A 15,097-nucleotide genomic window follows, 5' to 3' on the forward strand; every position below is an offset into this window, starting at 1 on the left:
AACAATGATACCATAATTGAATACATAGATATTATCACTTCACTATGCTACTCTGAATCACTCTCCGGTTTGATGATAAACACAAATTCACTACGTAGGGCTACATAAGCATTCCGTAAAGTTCGCATTCCCAATCTATGGACACCCCACGCCGTTACTTTGAGCATACAAAGATGATACTAACTAAACACCACAATTCATAAGTATTTCTGTAAATCAAGCTTAAGAAACAAACACGGTGTGCACACTGTCACCTTCACACCGTTGGACAAGGTGTCCCCGGAGATCACATAATAAAACCACTTGAGTAGCACAATAGTTGAAGAATAACATCTACTTATTCAACTATATTACAAAGCTCATGATCACATAAAGATCATACATGGAGAGATAGATAGACCACATAGCTACCGGTAAAGCCCTCAGTCTCGGGGGAGAACTACTCACTCCTCATCATGGGAGTCAGCAACAACGATGGAGATGGCGGTGGAGTCGATGGAGATGGCTCCAGGGGCAATTCCCCATCCCAGCAGGGTGCCGGAACAGAGACTTATGTCCCACGAATTTTGACTGCGACGGTGGCGGAGCTACGGAACTTTTCGTGGGTGGAGGCCGATTGATTTACGATTCACGCGTCGGGAGGCTTCTTATAGGCGGAAGGGCGAGGTCGGTGGAGGCCAGGGGGCCCACACCACTCCTTGGCGCGACCAGAGGCCAGGCCGCGCCTAGGGTTGGTCTGGCCGCCCTGTGGCCTTTCTTTGTCCCCCCTCTGGACTCTGACTCCGCTACGGTAAAATATTGACTTTGGCTTTTGTTCGTCCAATTCCGGTAATACTTCCTGTATAACTTTTTTGAAATACAAAACAACAGAAAACAGGGTTGCACTATGGCATCTTATTAATAGGTTGGTGCCGGAAAATGTATAAAAGTGCAACGAAGCGTGAACAAAACATATACAAATTGGTGTAAAACAAGCATGGAGCATCAAAAACAATAGATACGTTTGAGACGTCAAAAATTATAGATAAGTTTGAGACGTATCATTGATACGTCTCAAATGTATCTTTAATTTTTGATGCTCCATGCTTGTTTTACACCAATTCATATATGTTTTGTTTATAATTCATTACACTTTTACATGATTTACGGCACTAACCTATTAACAAGATGCCACAGTGCCAGTTCCCTGTTTTCTGCTATTTTTGTATTTCAAAAAAGTTGTACAGGAAGTATTCTTGGAATTGGGCGAAACAAAAGCCGAAGTCAATACTTTACCGAAACGAAGACGAAGTCTGGAGGGGGGATGAAGAGGTGCACCTAGGGCTGGCCCGCGCCTAAGGTAGGTGTGGGGCCCATAGGCGCCCCACCGACTTGAATCTTCCGCCTATTTATACATCTTCTCGGGCAAACCCTGGATACCCGAGCCTCCATCCACGAAAAGTTCCGTCGCGGCCGCCATCGCCGAACCCATGTCGGGGGTTCTGAAGCTCTTCCCGGCACCCTGCCGGATGGGGAAATCATCGCCGGAGGCATCTATATCGCCATGCACGCCTCCGAAGTGATTCTTGAGCAGTTCATCCCTGGACTATGTGTCCATGGCAGTAGCTAGATGGTTGTCTTCTCCACTTTGTGCTTCATGTATCGATCTTGTGAGCTGCCCTACATGATCAAGATCATATTTATGTAATCCTCTATGTTTGGTCTGCTGCGATCCGATGAATGTTGAATACTATATTGAGATTGATTATATATTCATGTCATATGTTATTTGTGATCTTGCATGCTCTCCGTTGCTAGTAGAAACTCTGGCCAAGTGGACACTTGTGACTCCAAGAGGGGGTATTTATGCTCGATAGTAGGTTCATGCCTCTAGTTTCCTGGGAGAGTGACTTTATAACTTCTAAGGTTGTAGATGTGCTGTTGTTACTAGGGAGAAAATAAAAATGTTTTATCCAAGGGTAATTCTATTGTTTATTTTACACACATTGCTTAATGCGATAGTCTGTTGCTTGCAACTTTATACTGGAAGGGGAGCGGACGCTAACCTGAAGGTGGATTATTAGTCATAGATGTAGTTGGATTACGGTCTATGTATTATGTTGTAATGCATAATAACAAATTATCATAGTAATCATCTTATCATGTATCGATCGATATTCTGTTAATTACCCAGCTGTAATTTGTTCACCCAAAATGCTATTTCTTTATGGAGAGACACCTCTAGTGAACCGTGGACGCCGGTCCTATTTTCTTTACTGATAAATTCAACTGCAATCCTGTTATGTTTACTTTCTGCAAATATCTCCTTCCATTCGATACGTCTAATCCTTTGTGTTCAACAAACCAGTGAGATTGACAACCTCACTGTAAGTTGGGGCAAAGTACTTTGGTTGTGTTGTGTGCAGGTTCCACGTTGTTACTGACGTCAGTAGTGCGTCCTGCCACTAGTCAGCCAGCAATACCTTCAGAAGTCACGCCTTTCTCCTACTGGTCGATTAGACCTTGGTTTCGTACTGAGGGAAAACTTGCTGATGTGCTCATCACACCTTCCTTTTGGGGTTTCCCAACAACGTGTCTGCGTACGACGAGCACACGCCATCAATCAGCTGCCAGCACCGGGGTGCTGCCACCACACGTGGTCGCCGTCACAACCATGACCATCGCCGTGCCCTCTTTGGGTTGCATCCTCTTCATAAAAACCATCATAAACCTCTGGTATTCATGGTCATCTGCAAATAATACCCTCTCTGGGTGTGGATGAGATCTTTTATGTAATGATGAATAGTCATTAGTGGAGGCTTATTTGAGAATGATCATGGCAATATGTTAATGCATTTTTATTTTGTTTAATGCTTTGTTACTAGGGTCCGAGTAACATGATATTGGTACTGAAATTTTATTGATCCATTATATATATATATATATATATATGAGTTTAGTATTGATCTGTAAGTTGTATTACCTATTATTATGTGAAACTTGCTAACCCCAAAGGGTGATCAACATGGGGACAACAAGGGAATCATGTTTTATTCGAGGAGTTTATGTGTTCGTGAAGTGCTAATGCATTAATCCCGATGTCATAAAAGGCCATATTTAATTAAGTGGCCCCGGTGAAATGGGAGGTAGGACAATAGATGTTGGGCAAGTTCCCTTGTAGCAAACACAATTATATATTGAAAACATGCATACATACAAAAGGTTTAGAATTAAGTTTCCACTACTTTATGTTAATGCAAATATTATTATATGAATGATCTTATCCATGCAACGTCTCGATATTCACCACCCCATACTTCCGTTTTCGGTCACCACTTGATTTCAACAACAATGGTCTCTTTAGTTTTGAGCACTTAACTTTTTGTTCTTTACTTTCTTGCATATTTACTTATAGCTTTAAATCTCTTCAACCAATGTTTAGTTTTAGTTTTATGCAATTAATTAGAATTGACACTCTAGTTGGAGAGAATAATTAACTCTACCTCAGCTCTTTGTGGAATTCGACAACTTAATACTTATCGAATTGTGCTACAACTGCACACTTGCAGGTTATCAATGGCTCGAAAGCTCCACTGCCTAAAGACCTCGGTGATCATGTTCAAGCTTGACATTACTAAAGCTTATGACACGGTGGATGGGACTTACTCAAAGTGATGGCCAAGATAGTGTTTGAGTCGAGAAGGACCTCCATGGCCAGCGGGCTGATAAGTACAGATTCCTCCAGTGTGGTTGTGAATTGCATCGTAGGGGACCTCATCTACAACATACGTGGGTTGAATCAAGGGGATCCCTGATACGTCTCCAACGTATCGATAATTTCTTATGTTCCATGCTACTTTATTGATGATACCTACATGTTTTATACATACTTTATGTCATATTTATGCATTTTCCGGCACTAACCTATTAACGAGATGCCGAAGAGCCAGTTGCTGTTTTCTGCTGTTTTTGGTTTCAGAAATCCTAGTAAGGAAATATTCTCGGAATTGGACGAAATCAACGCCCAGGATCTTATTTTTCCACGAAGCTTCCAGAACACCGGGGGAGATACGAAGTGGGGCGACGAGGCGACGCCACACTAGGGCGGCGCGGCCCAGGTGCTGGCTGCGCGGCCCTAGAGTGTGGGCCCCTCGTGGCGCCCCCTGACCTACCCTTCCGCCTACTTAAGCCTTCGTCAATAATAGTTCCAGTACCGAGAGCCACGATACGTAAAACCTTCCAGAGACGCCGCCGCCGCCAATCCCATCTCGGGGGATTCAGGAGATCGCCTCCGGCACCCTGCCGGAGAGGGGAATCATCTCCCGGAGGACTCTTCACCGCCATGGTCGCCTCCGGAGTGATGTGTGAGTAGTTCACCCCTGGACTAAGGGTCCATAGCAGTAGCTAGATGGTCGTCTTCTCCTAATTGTGCTATCATTGTTGGATCTTGTGAGCTGCCTAACATGATCATGACCATCTATCTGTAATGCTACATGTTGCGTTTGTTGGGATCCGATGAATAGTGAATGCTATGTTATGTTGATTATCAATCTATCTATGTGTTGTTTATGATCTTGCATGCTCTCCGTTGCTAGTAAAGGCTCTGGACAAGTTGATACTTGTAACTCCAAGAGGGAGTATTTATGCTCGATAGTGGGTTCATGTCTCCATTAAATCTGGGGGAGTGACAGCAACCCCTAAGGTTGTGGATGTGTTGTTGCCACTAGGGATAAAACATCAACGCTATGTCTAAGGATGTATTTGTTGATTACATTACGCACCATACTTAATGCAATTGTCTGTTGTTTGCAACTTAATACTGGAGGGGGTTCGGATGATAACCTGAAGGTGGACTTTTTAGGCATAGATGCATGCTGGATAGCGGTCTATGTACTTTGTCGTAATGCCCAATTGAATTTCACAATACTCATCATAACATGTATGTGCATGGTCATGCCCTCTTTATTTGTCAATTGCCCAACTGTAATTTGTTCACCCAACATGCTATTTATCTTATGGGAGAGACACCACTAGTGAACTGTGGACCCCGGTCCATTCTTTACATCGAATACAATCTACTGCAATACTCGTTCTACTGTTCTCTGCAAACAATCATCATCCACACTATACATCTAATCCTTTGTTACAGCAAGCCGGTGAGATTGACAACCTCACTGTCACGTTGGGGCAAAGTAATTTGGTTGTGTTGTGCAGGTTCCACGTTGGCGCCGAAATCCCTGGTGTTGCGCCGCACTACACTCAGCCGCCATCAACCTTCAACATGCTTCTTGGCTCCTACTGGTTCGATAAACCTTGGTTTCTTACTGAGGGAAAACTTGCCGCTGTACGCATCACACCTTCCTCTTGGGGTTCCCAACGGACACGTGGTGTACGCGTATCAAGCTCTTTTTCTGGCGCCGTTGCCGGGGAGATCAAGACACGCTGCAAGGGGAGTCTCCACCTCCAATCTCCTTACTTTGTTTTTGTCTTGCTTTACTTTTATTTACTACTTTGTTTGCTGCATTATATCAAAACCACTGTTCAAAAAATCATCCGATTCAACGATTAATCGCCCGATTAATCCCTATTCAGTGGTCATTGATTAGCCGATAAATTCATTTATCGTCTGATTAACTCATTTATCGCCCGATTAATCGTCCGATTTTCCTATTAATCGCTAATCATCAGCCGACCGAGTTGAACCCGATAAGCGATTTTCTCAACATTGATCAAAACACAAAAAATTAGTTGCTAGCTTTACTTTATTTACTGTCTTGTTTGCAATCTCCATATTAAAATACAAAAAAATTAGTTACTTGCATTTGCTTTACTTATTTCACCATGTTTCCTCCTAATTTTACTTTAAAAGATATACCGGTAGGACAAGGGTCTATAATTGGAAGAGATAATATAGAAGAATTTTTCACCCATGTTAGTATGCATGAAGATCTTGAAGATATACCCCTGGCAAAAACTGTCCCTACCTATGAAAGTGCCTCTGCCTGTTTGGTACACATGATAGAAACTAGATTTATTAGTCTCAACCCCATGATACAAAATATGTTTCTTACACTTTCTGATATGGAGAGGGGAGAAAAGAGATTTTGTTTTAAAAGTCCTTGTTCGAGAATTTGAAGATATAGCTAAAGAAGCTAGAAAGGTTTTTATTAAGCATAAGAGGCTTGGTATGTTCACTGATTTTAAAAGAACACTTGAAAAGATGGACATGGATAGAATAAAGTATACTAATAATGTTAATGATGGTGGGGAGATTAAAGCACCAATACCTTGCAAGCTCCTAGGAATGCATGAAGCTGTAGATGATAATTATGCTTGGTTTGTCCCTGAAAATTTGTTTGATGAGAATAGCAAGCCTAAGACTAATGAAAAGGGAGCCTCTGAAACTTACGTATACAAAATACAATGCATGGTTGAGAAAACTCCGAACCCCGCTGTTGATACTTCATTTCTTGATAATACTTGATACACACTTTCTGTTCCTAGCTGAAAGGCGTTAAAGAAAAGCGCTTATGGGAGACAACCCATGATTTTACTACAGCACTTTTGTTTTATATTTGAGTCTTGGAAGTTGTTACTACTGTAGCAACCTCTCCTTATCTTAATTTTGTTGCATTGTTGTGCCAAGCAAAGTCTTTGATAGTAAGGTTCATACTAGATTTGGATTACTGCGCAGAAACAGATTTCTTGCTGTCACGAATTTGGGTTGAATTCTCTGTAGGTAACGCAGAAAAATCTGCCAATTTACGTGAGGGATCCTCAGATATGTACGCAACTTTCATTAAATTTTAGCATTTTCATTTGAGAAAGTCTGGTGCCTCTTAGAAATTCGTCTTTACGGACTGTTCTGTTTTGACAGATTCTGCCTTTTATTTCGCATTGCCTGTTTTGCTATGTTCGATGGATTTCTTTATTCCATTAACTTTCAGTAGCTTTGTGCAATGTCCAGAAGTGTTAAGAATGATTATGTCACCTCTGAACATGTGAATTTTGATTATGCACTAACCCTCTAATGAGTTGTTTTGAGTTTGGTGTGGAGGAAGTTTTCAAGGATCAAGAGAGGAGGATGATACAATATGATCAAGAAGAGTGAAAGCTCTAAGCTTGGGGATGCCCCGGTGGTTCATCCCTGCATATTTCAAGAAGACTCAAGCATCTAAGCTTGGGGATGCCCAAGGCATCCCCTTCTTCATCGACAACATTATCAGGTTCCTCTAGTGAAACTATATTTTTATTCCATCACATCTTATGTGCTTTGCTTGGAGCGTCTGTATGTTTTTGTTTTGTTTTGTTTGAATAAAGTTGGATCCTAGCATTCATTGTGTGGGAGAGAGACACGCTCAGCTGTTGCATATGGACAAATATGTCCTTAGGATTTACTCATAATATTCATGGCGAAGGTTGAACTACTTCGTAAATTGTTATATGGTTGGAAACGGGAAATGCTACATGTGGTAATTGGTATAATATCTTGAATAATGTGATACTTGGCAATTGCTGTGCTCATGTTTAAGCTCTTGCATCATATACCTTGCACCTATTAGTGAAGAAATACATAGAGCTTGCTAAAATTTGGTTTGCATGATTGGTCTCTCTAAGGTCTAGATATTTTCTAGTAAGGGTCGAACAACAAGGAAGACAGTGTAGAGTCTTATAATGCTTACAATATGTCTTTTATGTGAGTTTTGCTGTACCGATTCATACTTGTGTTTGTTTCAAATAACCTTGCTAGCCTAAGCCTTGTATCGAGAGGGAATACTTCTCATGCATCCAAAATCATTGAGCCAAACACTATGCCAATTGTGTCCACCATACCTACCTACTACATGGTATTTCTCCGCCATTCCAAAGTAAATTGCTTGAGTGCTACCTTTAAATTTCTATCCTTTATCTTTGCAATATATAGCTCATGGGACAAATAGCCTAAAAACTATTGTGGTATTGAATATGTACTTATGCATCTTATTTCTTATTAAGTTGCTTGTTGTGCGATAACCATGTTCCTGGGGACGCCATCAACTACTCTTTGTTGAATATCATGTGAGTTGCTATGCATGTTCGTCTTGTCTGAAGTAAGGGCGATTTACCATGAGTTGAATGGTTTGAGCATGCATATTGTTAGAGAAGAACATTGGGCCGCTAATTAAAGCCATGATCCATGGTGGAAGTTTCAGTTTTGGACAACAATCCTCAATCTATTATGAGAAAATTATTTGTTGTTAAATGCTTAGGCATTAAAGAGGAGTCCATTATCTGTTGTCTATGTTGTCCCGGTATGGATGTCTAAGTTGAGAATAATCAAAAGCGAGAAATCCAATGGGAGCTTTCTCCTTAGACCTTTGTACAGGCGGCATAGAGGTACCCCTTTGTGATACTTGGTTAAAACATATGTATTGCGGTGATAATCCAGGTAATCCGAGCTAATTAGGACAAGGTGCGGGCACTATTGGTATACTATGCATGAGGCTTGCAACTTGTAGGATATAATTTACATAACACATATGCTTTATTAGTACCGTTGACAAAATTGTTTCTTGTTTTCAAAATAAAAGCTCTAGCACAAATATAGCAATCGATGCTTCCCTCTGCGAAGGGCCTTTCTTCTACTTTTATGTTGAGTCAGTTTACCCATTTCTTTCCATCTCAAGAAGCAAACACTTGTGTTAGCTGTGCATTGATTCCTACATACTTGCATATTGCACTTATTATATTACTTTATGTTGACAATATCCATGAGATATACATGTTACAAGTTGAAAGCAACCGCTGAAACTTAATCTTCCTTTGTGCTGCTTCAACACCTTTACTATGAATTTATTGCTTTATGAGTTAACTCTTATGCAAGACTTATTGATGCTTGTCTTGAAAGTACTATTCATGAAAAGTCTTTGCTATATGATTCAATTGTTTACTCATTGCATTTACATTGCTTTGGATCGCTCCATTCATTACATGTGCTTACAATAGTATTGATCAAGATTATGATGGCATGTCACTTCAGAAATTATCTTTGTTATCGTTTACCTACTCGGGACGAGTAGGAACTAAGCTTGGGGATGCTGATACGTCTCCAACGTATCGATAATTTCTCATGTTCCATGCTACTTTATTGATGATACCTACATGTTTTATACATAATTTATGTCATATTTATGCATTTTCCGGCACTAACCTATTAACGAGATGCCGAAGAGCCAGTTGCTGTTTTCTGCTGTTTTTGGTTTCAGAAATCCTAGTAAGAAAATATTCTCGGAATTGGATGAAATCAACGCCCAGGATCTTATTTTTCCACGAAGCTTCCAGAACACCGGGGGAGATATGAAGTGGGGCGACGAGGCGACGCCACACTAGGGCGGCGCGGCCCAGGTGCTGGCCGCGCGGCCCTAGCGTGTGGGCCCCTCGTGGCGCCCCCTGACCTACCCTTCCGCCTACTTAAGCCTTCGTCGATAATAGTTCCAGTACCAAGAGCCACGATACGGAAAACCTTCCAGAGACGCCGCCGCCAATCCCATCTCGGGGGATTCAGGAGATCGCCTCGGCACCCTGCCGGAGAGGGGAATCATCTCCCGGAGGACTCTTCACCGCCATGGTCACCTCCGGAGTGATGTGTGAGTAGTTCACCCCTGGACTATGGGTCCATAGCAGTAGCTAGATGGTCGTCTTCTCCTAATTGTGCTATCATTGTTGGATCTTGTGAGCTGCCTAACATGATCAAGACCATCTATCTGTAATGCTATATGTTGCGTTTGTTGGGATCCGATGAATAGTGAATGCTATGTTATGTTGATTATCAATCTATCTATGTGTTGTTTATGATCTTGCATTCTCTCCGTTGCTAGTAGAGGCTCTGGCCAAGTTGATACTTGTAACTCCAAGAGGGAGTATTTATGCTCGATAGTGGGTTCATGTCTCCATTAAATCTGGGGGGGTGACAGCAACCCCTAAGGTTGTGGATGTGTTGTTGCCACTAGGGATAAAACATCAACGCTATGTCTAAGGATGTATTTGTTGATTACATTACGCACCATACTTAATGCAATTGTCTGTTGTTTGCAACTTAATACTGGAGGGGGTTCGGATAATAACCTGAAGGTGGACTTTTTAGGCATAGATGCATGCTGGATAGCGGTCTATGTACTTTGTCGTAATGCCCAATTGAATTTCACAATACTCATCATAACATGTATGTGCATGGTCATGCCCTCTTTATTTGTCAATTGCCCAACTGTAATTTGTTCACCCAACATGCTATTTATCTTATGGGAGAGACACCACTAGTGAACTGTGGACCCCGGTCCATTCTTTACATCGAATACAATCTACTGCAATACTCGTTCATCGTTTCTCTGCAAACAATCATCATCCACACTATACATCTAATCCTTTGTTACAGCAAGCCGGTGAGATTGACAACCTCACTGTCACGTTGGGGCAAAGTAATTTGGTTGTGTTGTGCAGGTTCCACGTTGGCGCCGGAATCCCTGGTGTTGCGCCGCACTACACTCCGCCGCCATCAACCTTCAACGTGCTTCTTGGCTCCTACTGGTTCGATAAACCTTGGTTTCTTACTGAGGGAAAACTTGCCACTGTACGCATCACACCTTCCTCTTGGGGTTCCCAACGGACGCGTGCTGTACGCGTATCAATCCCCTTCTTTTTGACTCGGTAATGGATGTCCTCCACCTCATGACCGAGAGAGGGATGACAGATGGCCTACTTGCTCTGCTCACCTCCAGCACTCGCAGTTCGATATATGCCGATAATATGGTTACCTTCATCAGGACCGTAAGGTTGGCTCTGCTATCTTTGTTGTAGATATGCCCAAGAGGCAATAATAAAGTGGTTATTATTATATCTTTGTGTTTATGATAAATGTTTGCATCCCATGCTATAATTGTATTAACCGGAAACATTAATACTTGTGTGTTTTGTTAACATAAAAGAGCCCCTAGTAAGCCTCTTGTTAAACAAGCTTGTTGATTAATAGATGATCATGGTTTCCTGATCATGAACATTGGATGTTGTTAATAACAAGGTTATGTCATTAAGAGAATGATGTAATGGACACACACCCATAGTAAGCATATCATATGATCAAGTCATGAAGTTCATCTTGCTATAAGCTTTCGATACATGGTAACCTAATCCTTCGACCATGAGATCGTGTAAATCACTTACACCGGATGGGTGCTTTGATTACATAAAACACCACTTCATAAATGGGTGGTTATAAAGATGGGATTAAGTATTCTGAAAGTATGAGTTGAAGCACGTGGATCAAGAGTGGGATTTGTCCATCCTGATGATGGATAGATATACTCTAGGCCCTCTTGGTGGAATGTCATCTAATTAGCTTGCAAGCATGTAAAAAGGTCGGGATGACATATCACGGTACGAGTAACGAGTACTTATCGGTAACGAGGTTGAACTAGGTATAGAGATACCGATGATCGAACCTCGGATAAGTAAAGTATCACGCGACAAAGGGAATCGGTATCGTATGTCAATGGTTCATTCGATCACGAAGTCATCATTTAATATGCGGAGCCATTATGGATCTCCAGGTCCCGCTATTGGTTATTGATCGGAGAGGTGTCTCGATCATGTATGCATAATTCGTGAACCGTAGGGTGATACACTTAAAGTTCAATGGTGTATAGTAGATATGGAATATGAGATGGAGACCGAATATTTTTCGGAGTCTCGGATGGGATCCAGGACATCACGAGGAGGTTCGGAATGGTCCGGACAATAAGATTCATATAAGACAAGTTATTTTTTGGGGTTCGAAAAAGTTCGGGAACTTTCCAGTGGAAGACCATGAAGCTTCTAGAAGGTTCCAACGGGGCCACCTGAGCCGACGGGGTGCAGCCCAGCCGTAATGGGCCAGGCGCACCAACCCTCAAGGCCTAGGCCGGCCAACCCAAGGGTTTTAGGGCAAACCCTAAAGGGGGAAGGTTTGGGGGGAAGGAAAGTTCCCCCTCCCCTTACGCCAGCCCTAGATGGGTTTGAGCCAAGGAGGCAACCCTAGATGACCCCCCACTACATAATGAGGGGTGGAGTGGCCGGCCATAGCCCCCTTCCCTCAACCCTAATCTTACATCTCTCCTCCCTCCCAGTTTCTCCTGCTTCGGCTTAGGCGAAGCCCTGCAGGAATTCTCCTCCACCACCACCACCACGCCGTCGTGCTGCTGGAACGGGGAGAGGAAGGTCGTCATCGACACCGTACGTGTGACCGAGTACGAAAGTGCTGCCGGATTGCAGCACTGGAAGGATCGTCTACATCAACCACGAGATCTGATCTCGTTAAGGCTTTGGATGTTCGAGGGTTAGTCTCTCTTCTTTCTCGTTGCTCCGATATCATAGATTAGATCTTGGCTTTTCCACATATTGGGTCTTGGTTTTATTCTTCTTTGCGGTATAATTTTTTTTGTTTTCTATGCAACGAACCCTACAATCTTGTGTAGTGATCGTGGAGGATTTCGACAAGGCCTCGGGGCTGCTCATGAATCTAGCAAAGTGCATAGTCCATCCCTCCGGTGCTCTCTGGAACAAGACATACTCTCATAGGATATTCTTCGATGCAAAGTGGCGGCTCTCCCTTGAAAGTACCTTGGCCTACCGGTGGGGTCAAAAAGCCCACTGCAGCCCAGCTTGAACCAGTGGTCGACGTGCTGTGAGTAGGTTGCATCCATGGATAGACAAGCTTCTTAACCGTGGGGTAGGACGATCCTCATTCAGACAATGCTAAGTGCAATCCTCATTCACGCGATGATGTCCCTTGACATCCCTTCTAAAGTACTCGAGAACATAGTGAAGATCTTCCGAGCCTTCCTTTGGAAGGGACACCGCGACATCAAGGGCGCCCATTGTTTGGTCGTGTGGCACATGGTATCCTCTCGAAAAATTTATGGGGGGGGGGGCTTGGCCTACCTAATCTACGGCTCCCCAACTTGGCCCTCTATTGCAGATGGGCATGGTTACAATGGGTGGACCCAACCAATGCATGGGTGGGGTTCAACATCCAGGTGCCTCGACTTTCCTTGGCCATGTTCGGGGTGGTTAATTGCACTGTCCTGGGCAACGACGAGCGTGCTAGATGCTGAAAATACTGGTGGCTCAACATCGTTTGGCTCTCTAAGGTGGCATCCAACATTGTGGCTATGGTCTCAACTCGATGGGCCAAAGTGCGCTCAGTGCAAGAGGGTCTTAGTGGAGAGTGGCTGAGGGACTACGACCTAGACCAGAGTGAGGCGGTTGTTCCAGAGTTCTTCCATCTTTGGCATCTCCTCATCAATGTGCATCTAGTCCTCAGGTAGGAAGATGCCCTTGTTTGTTGCGACGGTCTAGCGATGTTTCGTTCTCCGCGAATCTGATTATGCCTCCTTTGCCAGCACAACGAGAACCACAACCACGATGCATATCTAGTGTTCGAGAGCCCCATATAGCTGCAAGTTTGTCACTTGGCTGGTCTCGAGGACCTGGCGCTGGACATCAGATAGGCTGCAGTGACGTTGCTTGCAACATCCAGCCACATATCCGCTCTATGACCTAGAGCCAGAAAAGTTGCCTCAATTGCTTGTTGGCTGCCTGTGGCAGCCCTCCAGATCTAGGCGTCGGAGCTTCGGCGTTGGGACAAGCTTGATTGGCTCCCGACGTCTGACGTAGACCTTCTACAATGGTGTATCTCCAGAACCTGCCCCTCCTCGACTCAGAGGGATTTGTTGATCGACATCATCATAGTCTTCTGGTGTATTTGGCGCCACTTGAGTGATGTGGTGTTCAATAGGGCTATGCTATACATGGATGCTATCAAGTACAAGATAAAAAAAAAGGATGAGCATGAGCGCTGTAACATAACTAGATTGTTCCCTAGCGATGCGTTTAGCTTTTCGGAGCTGTTGCCATTGTGGTTAAAGGAGGGAGAGTAGGCCTTAGTGTCAATGAGCTTCCACCTCATGTTCGTATCAACACTGGTCTTTTAAAGACGTAGTACACGCCTTCTGGCGTTCTTACTTCTATATTATTTGGAGATCGTGTTAATGTCCAAAACATACTTATTAACTAGGGAGAGTAACTAGGAAAAATAATCCCACATGTCAGGGCCATTTTCCAACTAACGCGGGTGCCACATGGATGCTAGGTGGTGAGGAATTCTCTAAATTCTTAGAAATAATCATGTAGTATCGATTTAACTCCAAATCAGGTGATTCTTCCCATAATTTCTTGACAAGAGAGTCTAAATTATTATTTTCTCGTAAATTTAATTTTCAACAAATGTTAAAAATGAGAGAATAATCAAATAAAACAAAACGATCATACATTAAGATTAGTCTTATAAACCTACATCTATTTTGGATCAATGAGCACTTAACCCTGGAGTTAAAATTTGAGAAATGTAATTATTTTTTCCAGATTTAAAATAATTCATATGTTGTTTTCTATTGCTTTTTTTTGTGAGGATGCATCTGGGTTAGCTGCCACATGGATCATCTGTATGGATTCAAGATGTAAATTTGGTGCAGTTGTGATGGTAAAATAGAAAAAATCAGGTAATTACTGACATTTTGATAACCAGGGGTAAGCATGTAATTATTGACCTACTCGTCATTTACGCGTTGCTTTTAGTTTAAATTTCTTTTGAACGACAAGTTACTCGTAGATTCATTTACACATTGTGATGGTCTACGTAGACTAACAAACATATCTACAATAATGTTTTTTGAATAGGTCTGATGCCTCGTTGGAGCGCGATCGTCGAGGGAAGGTTGGTAGACTCTTATTGAAAATTACGTCACGTGAGATGAAGAAAGTACATGCTCACATGGTATATTTATAGAATAGGGTACTTGACAAATAACTGAGGTTACCCTTGTGATGGTAGATAGGAGTGTTGGTGGAAGTAATATTTGGTCCATGGTGGAATATGGCAGAGATGTATGGTGCATAGTCTTGTTGTAGACTAGCCAACTTATTCCTCCGTCTAATAGGTTGCTTTAATTTGCTTATGCTTTCATCGTCTTGACTTCTTCTCTCATCTTTTATTCTCCTTTGGCTTGACCTATAATAATTTCGTGGAATTTTGTTGAATTGACCTAGT

This window comes from Lolium perenne, chromosome 2 (genome assembly GCF_019359855.2).
Source record: "Lolium perenne isolate Kyuss_39 chromosome 2, Kyuss_2.0, whole genome shotgun sequence".
Lineage (NCBI taxonomy): Eukaryota > Viridiplantae > Streptophyta > Magnoliopsida > Poales > Poaceae > Lolium > Lolium perenne.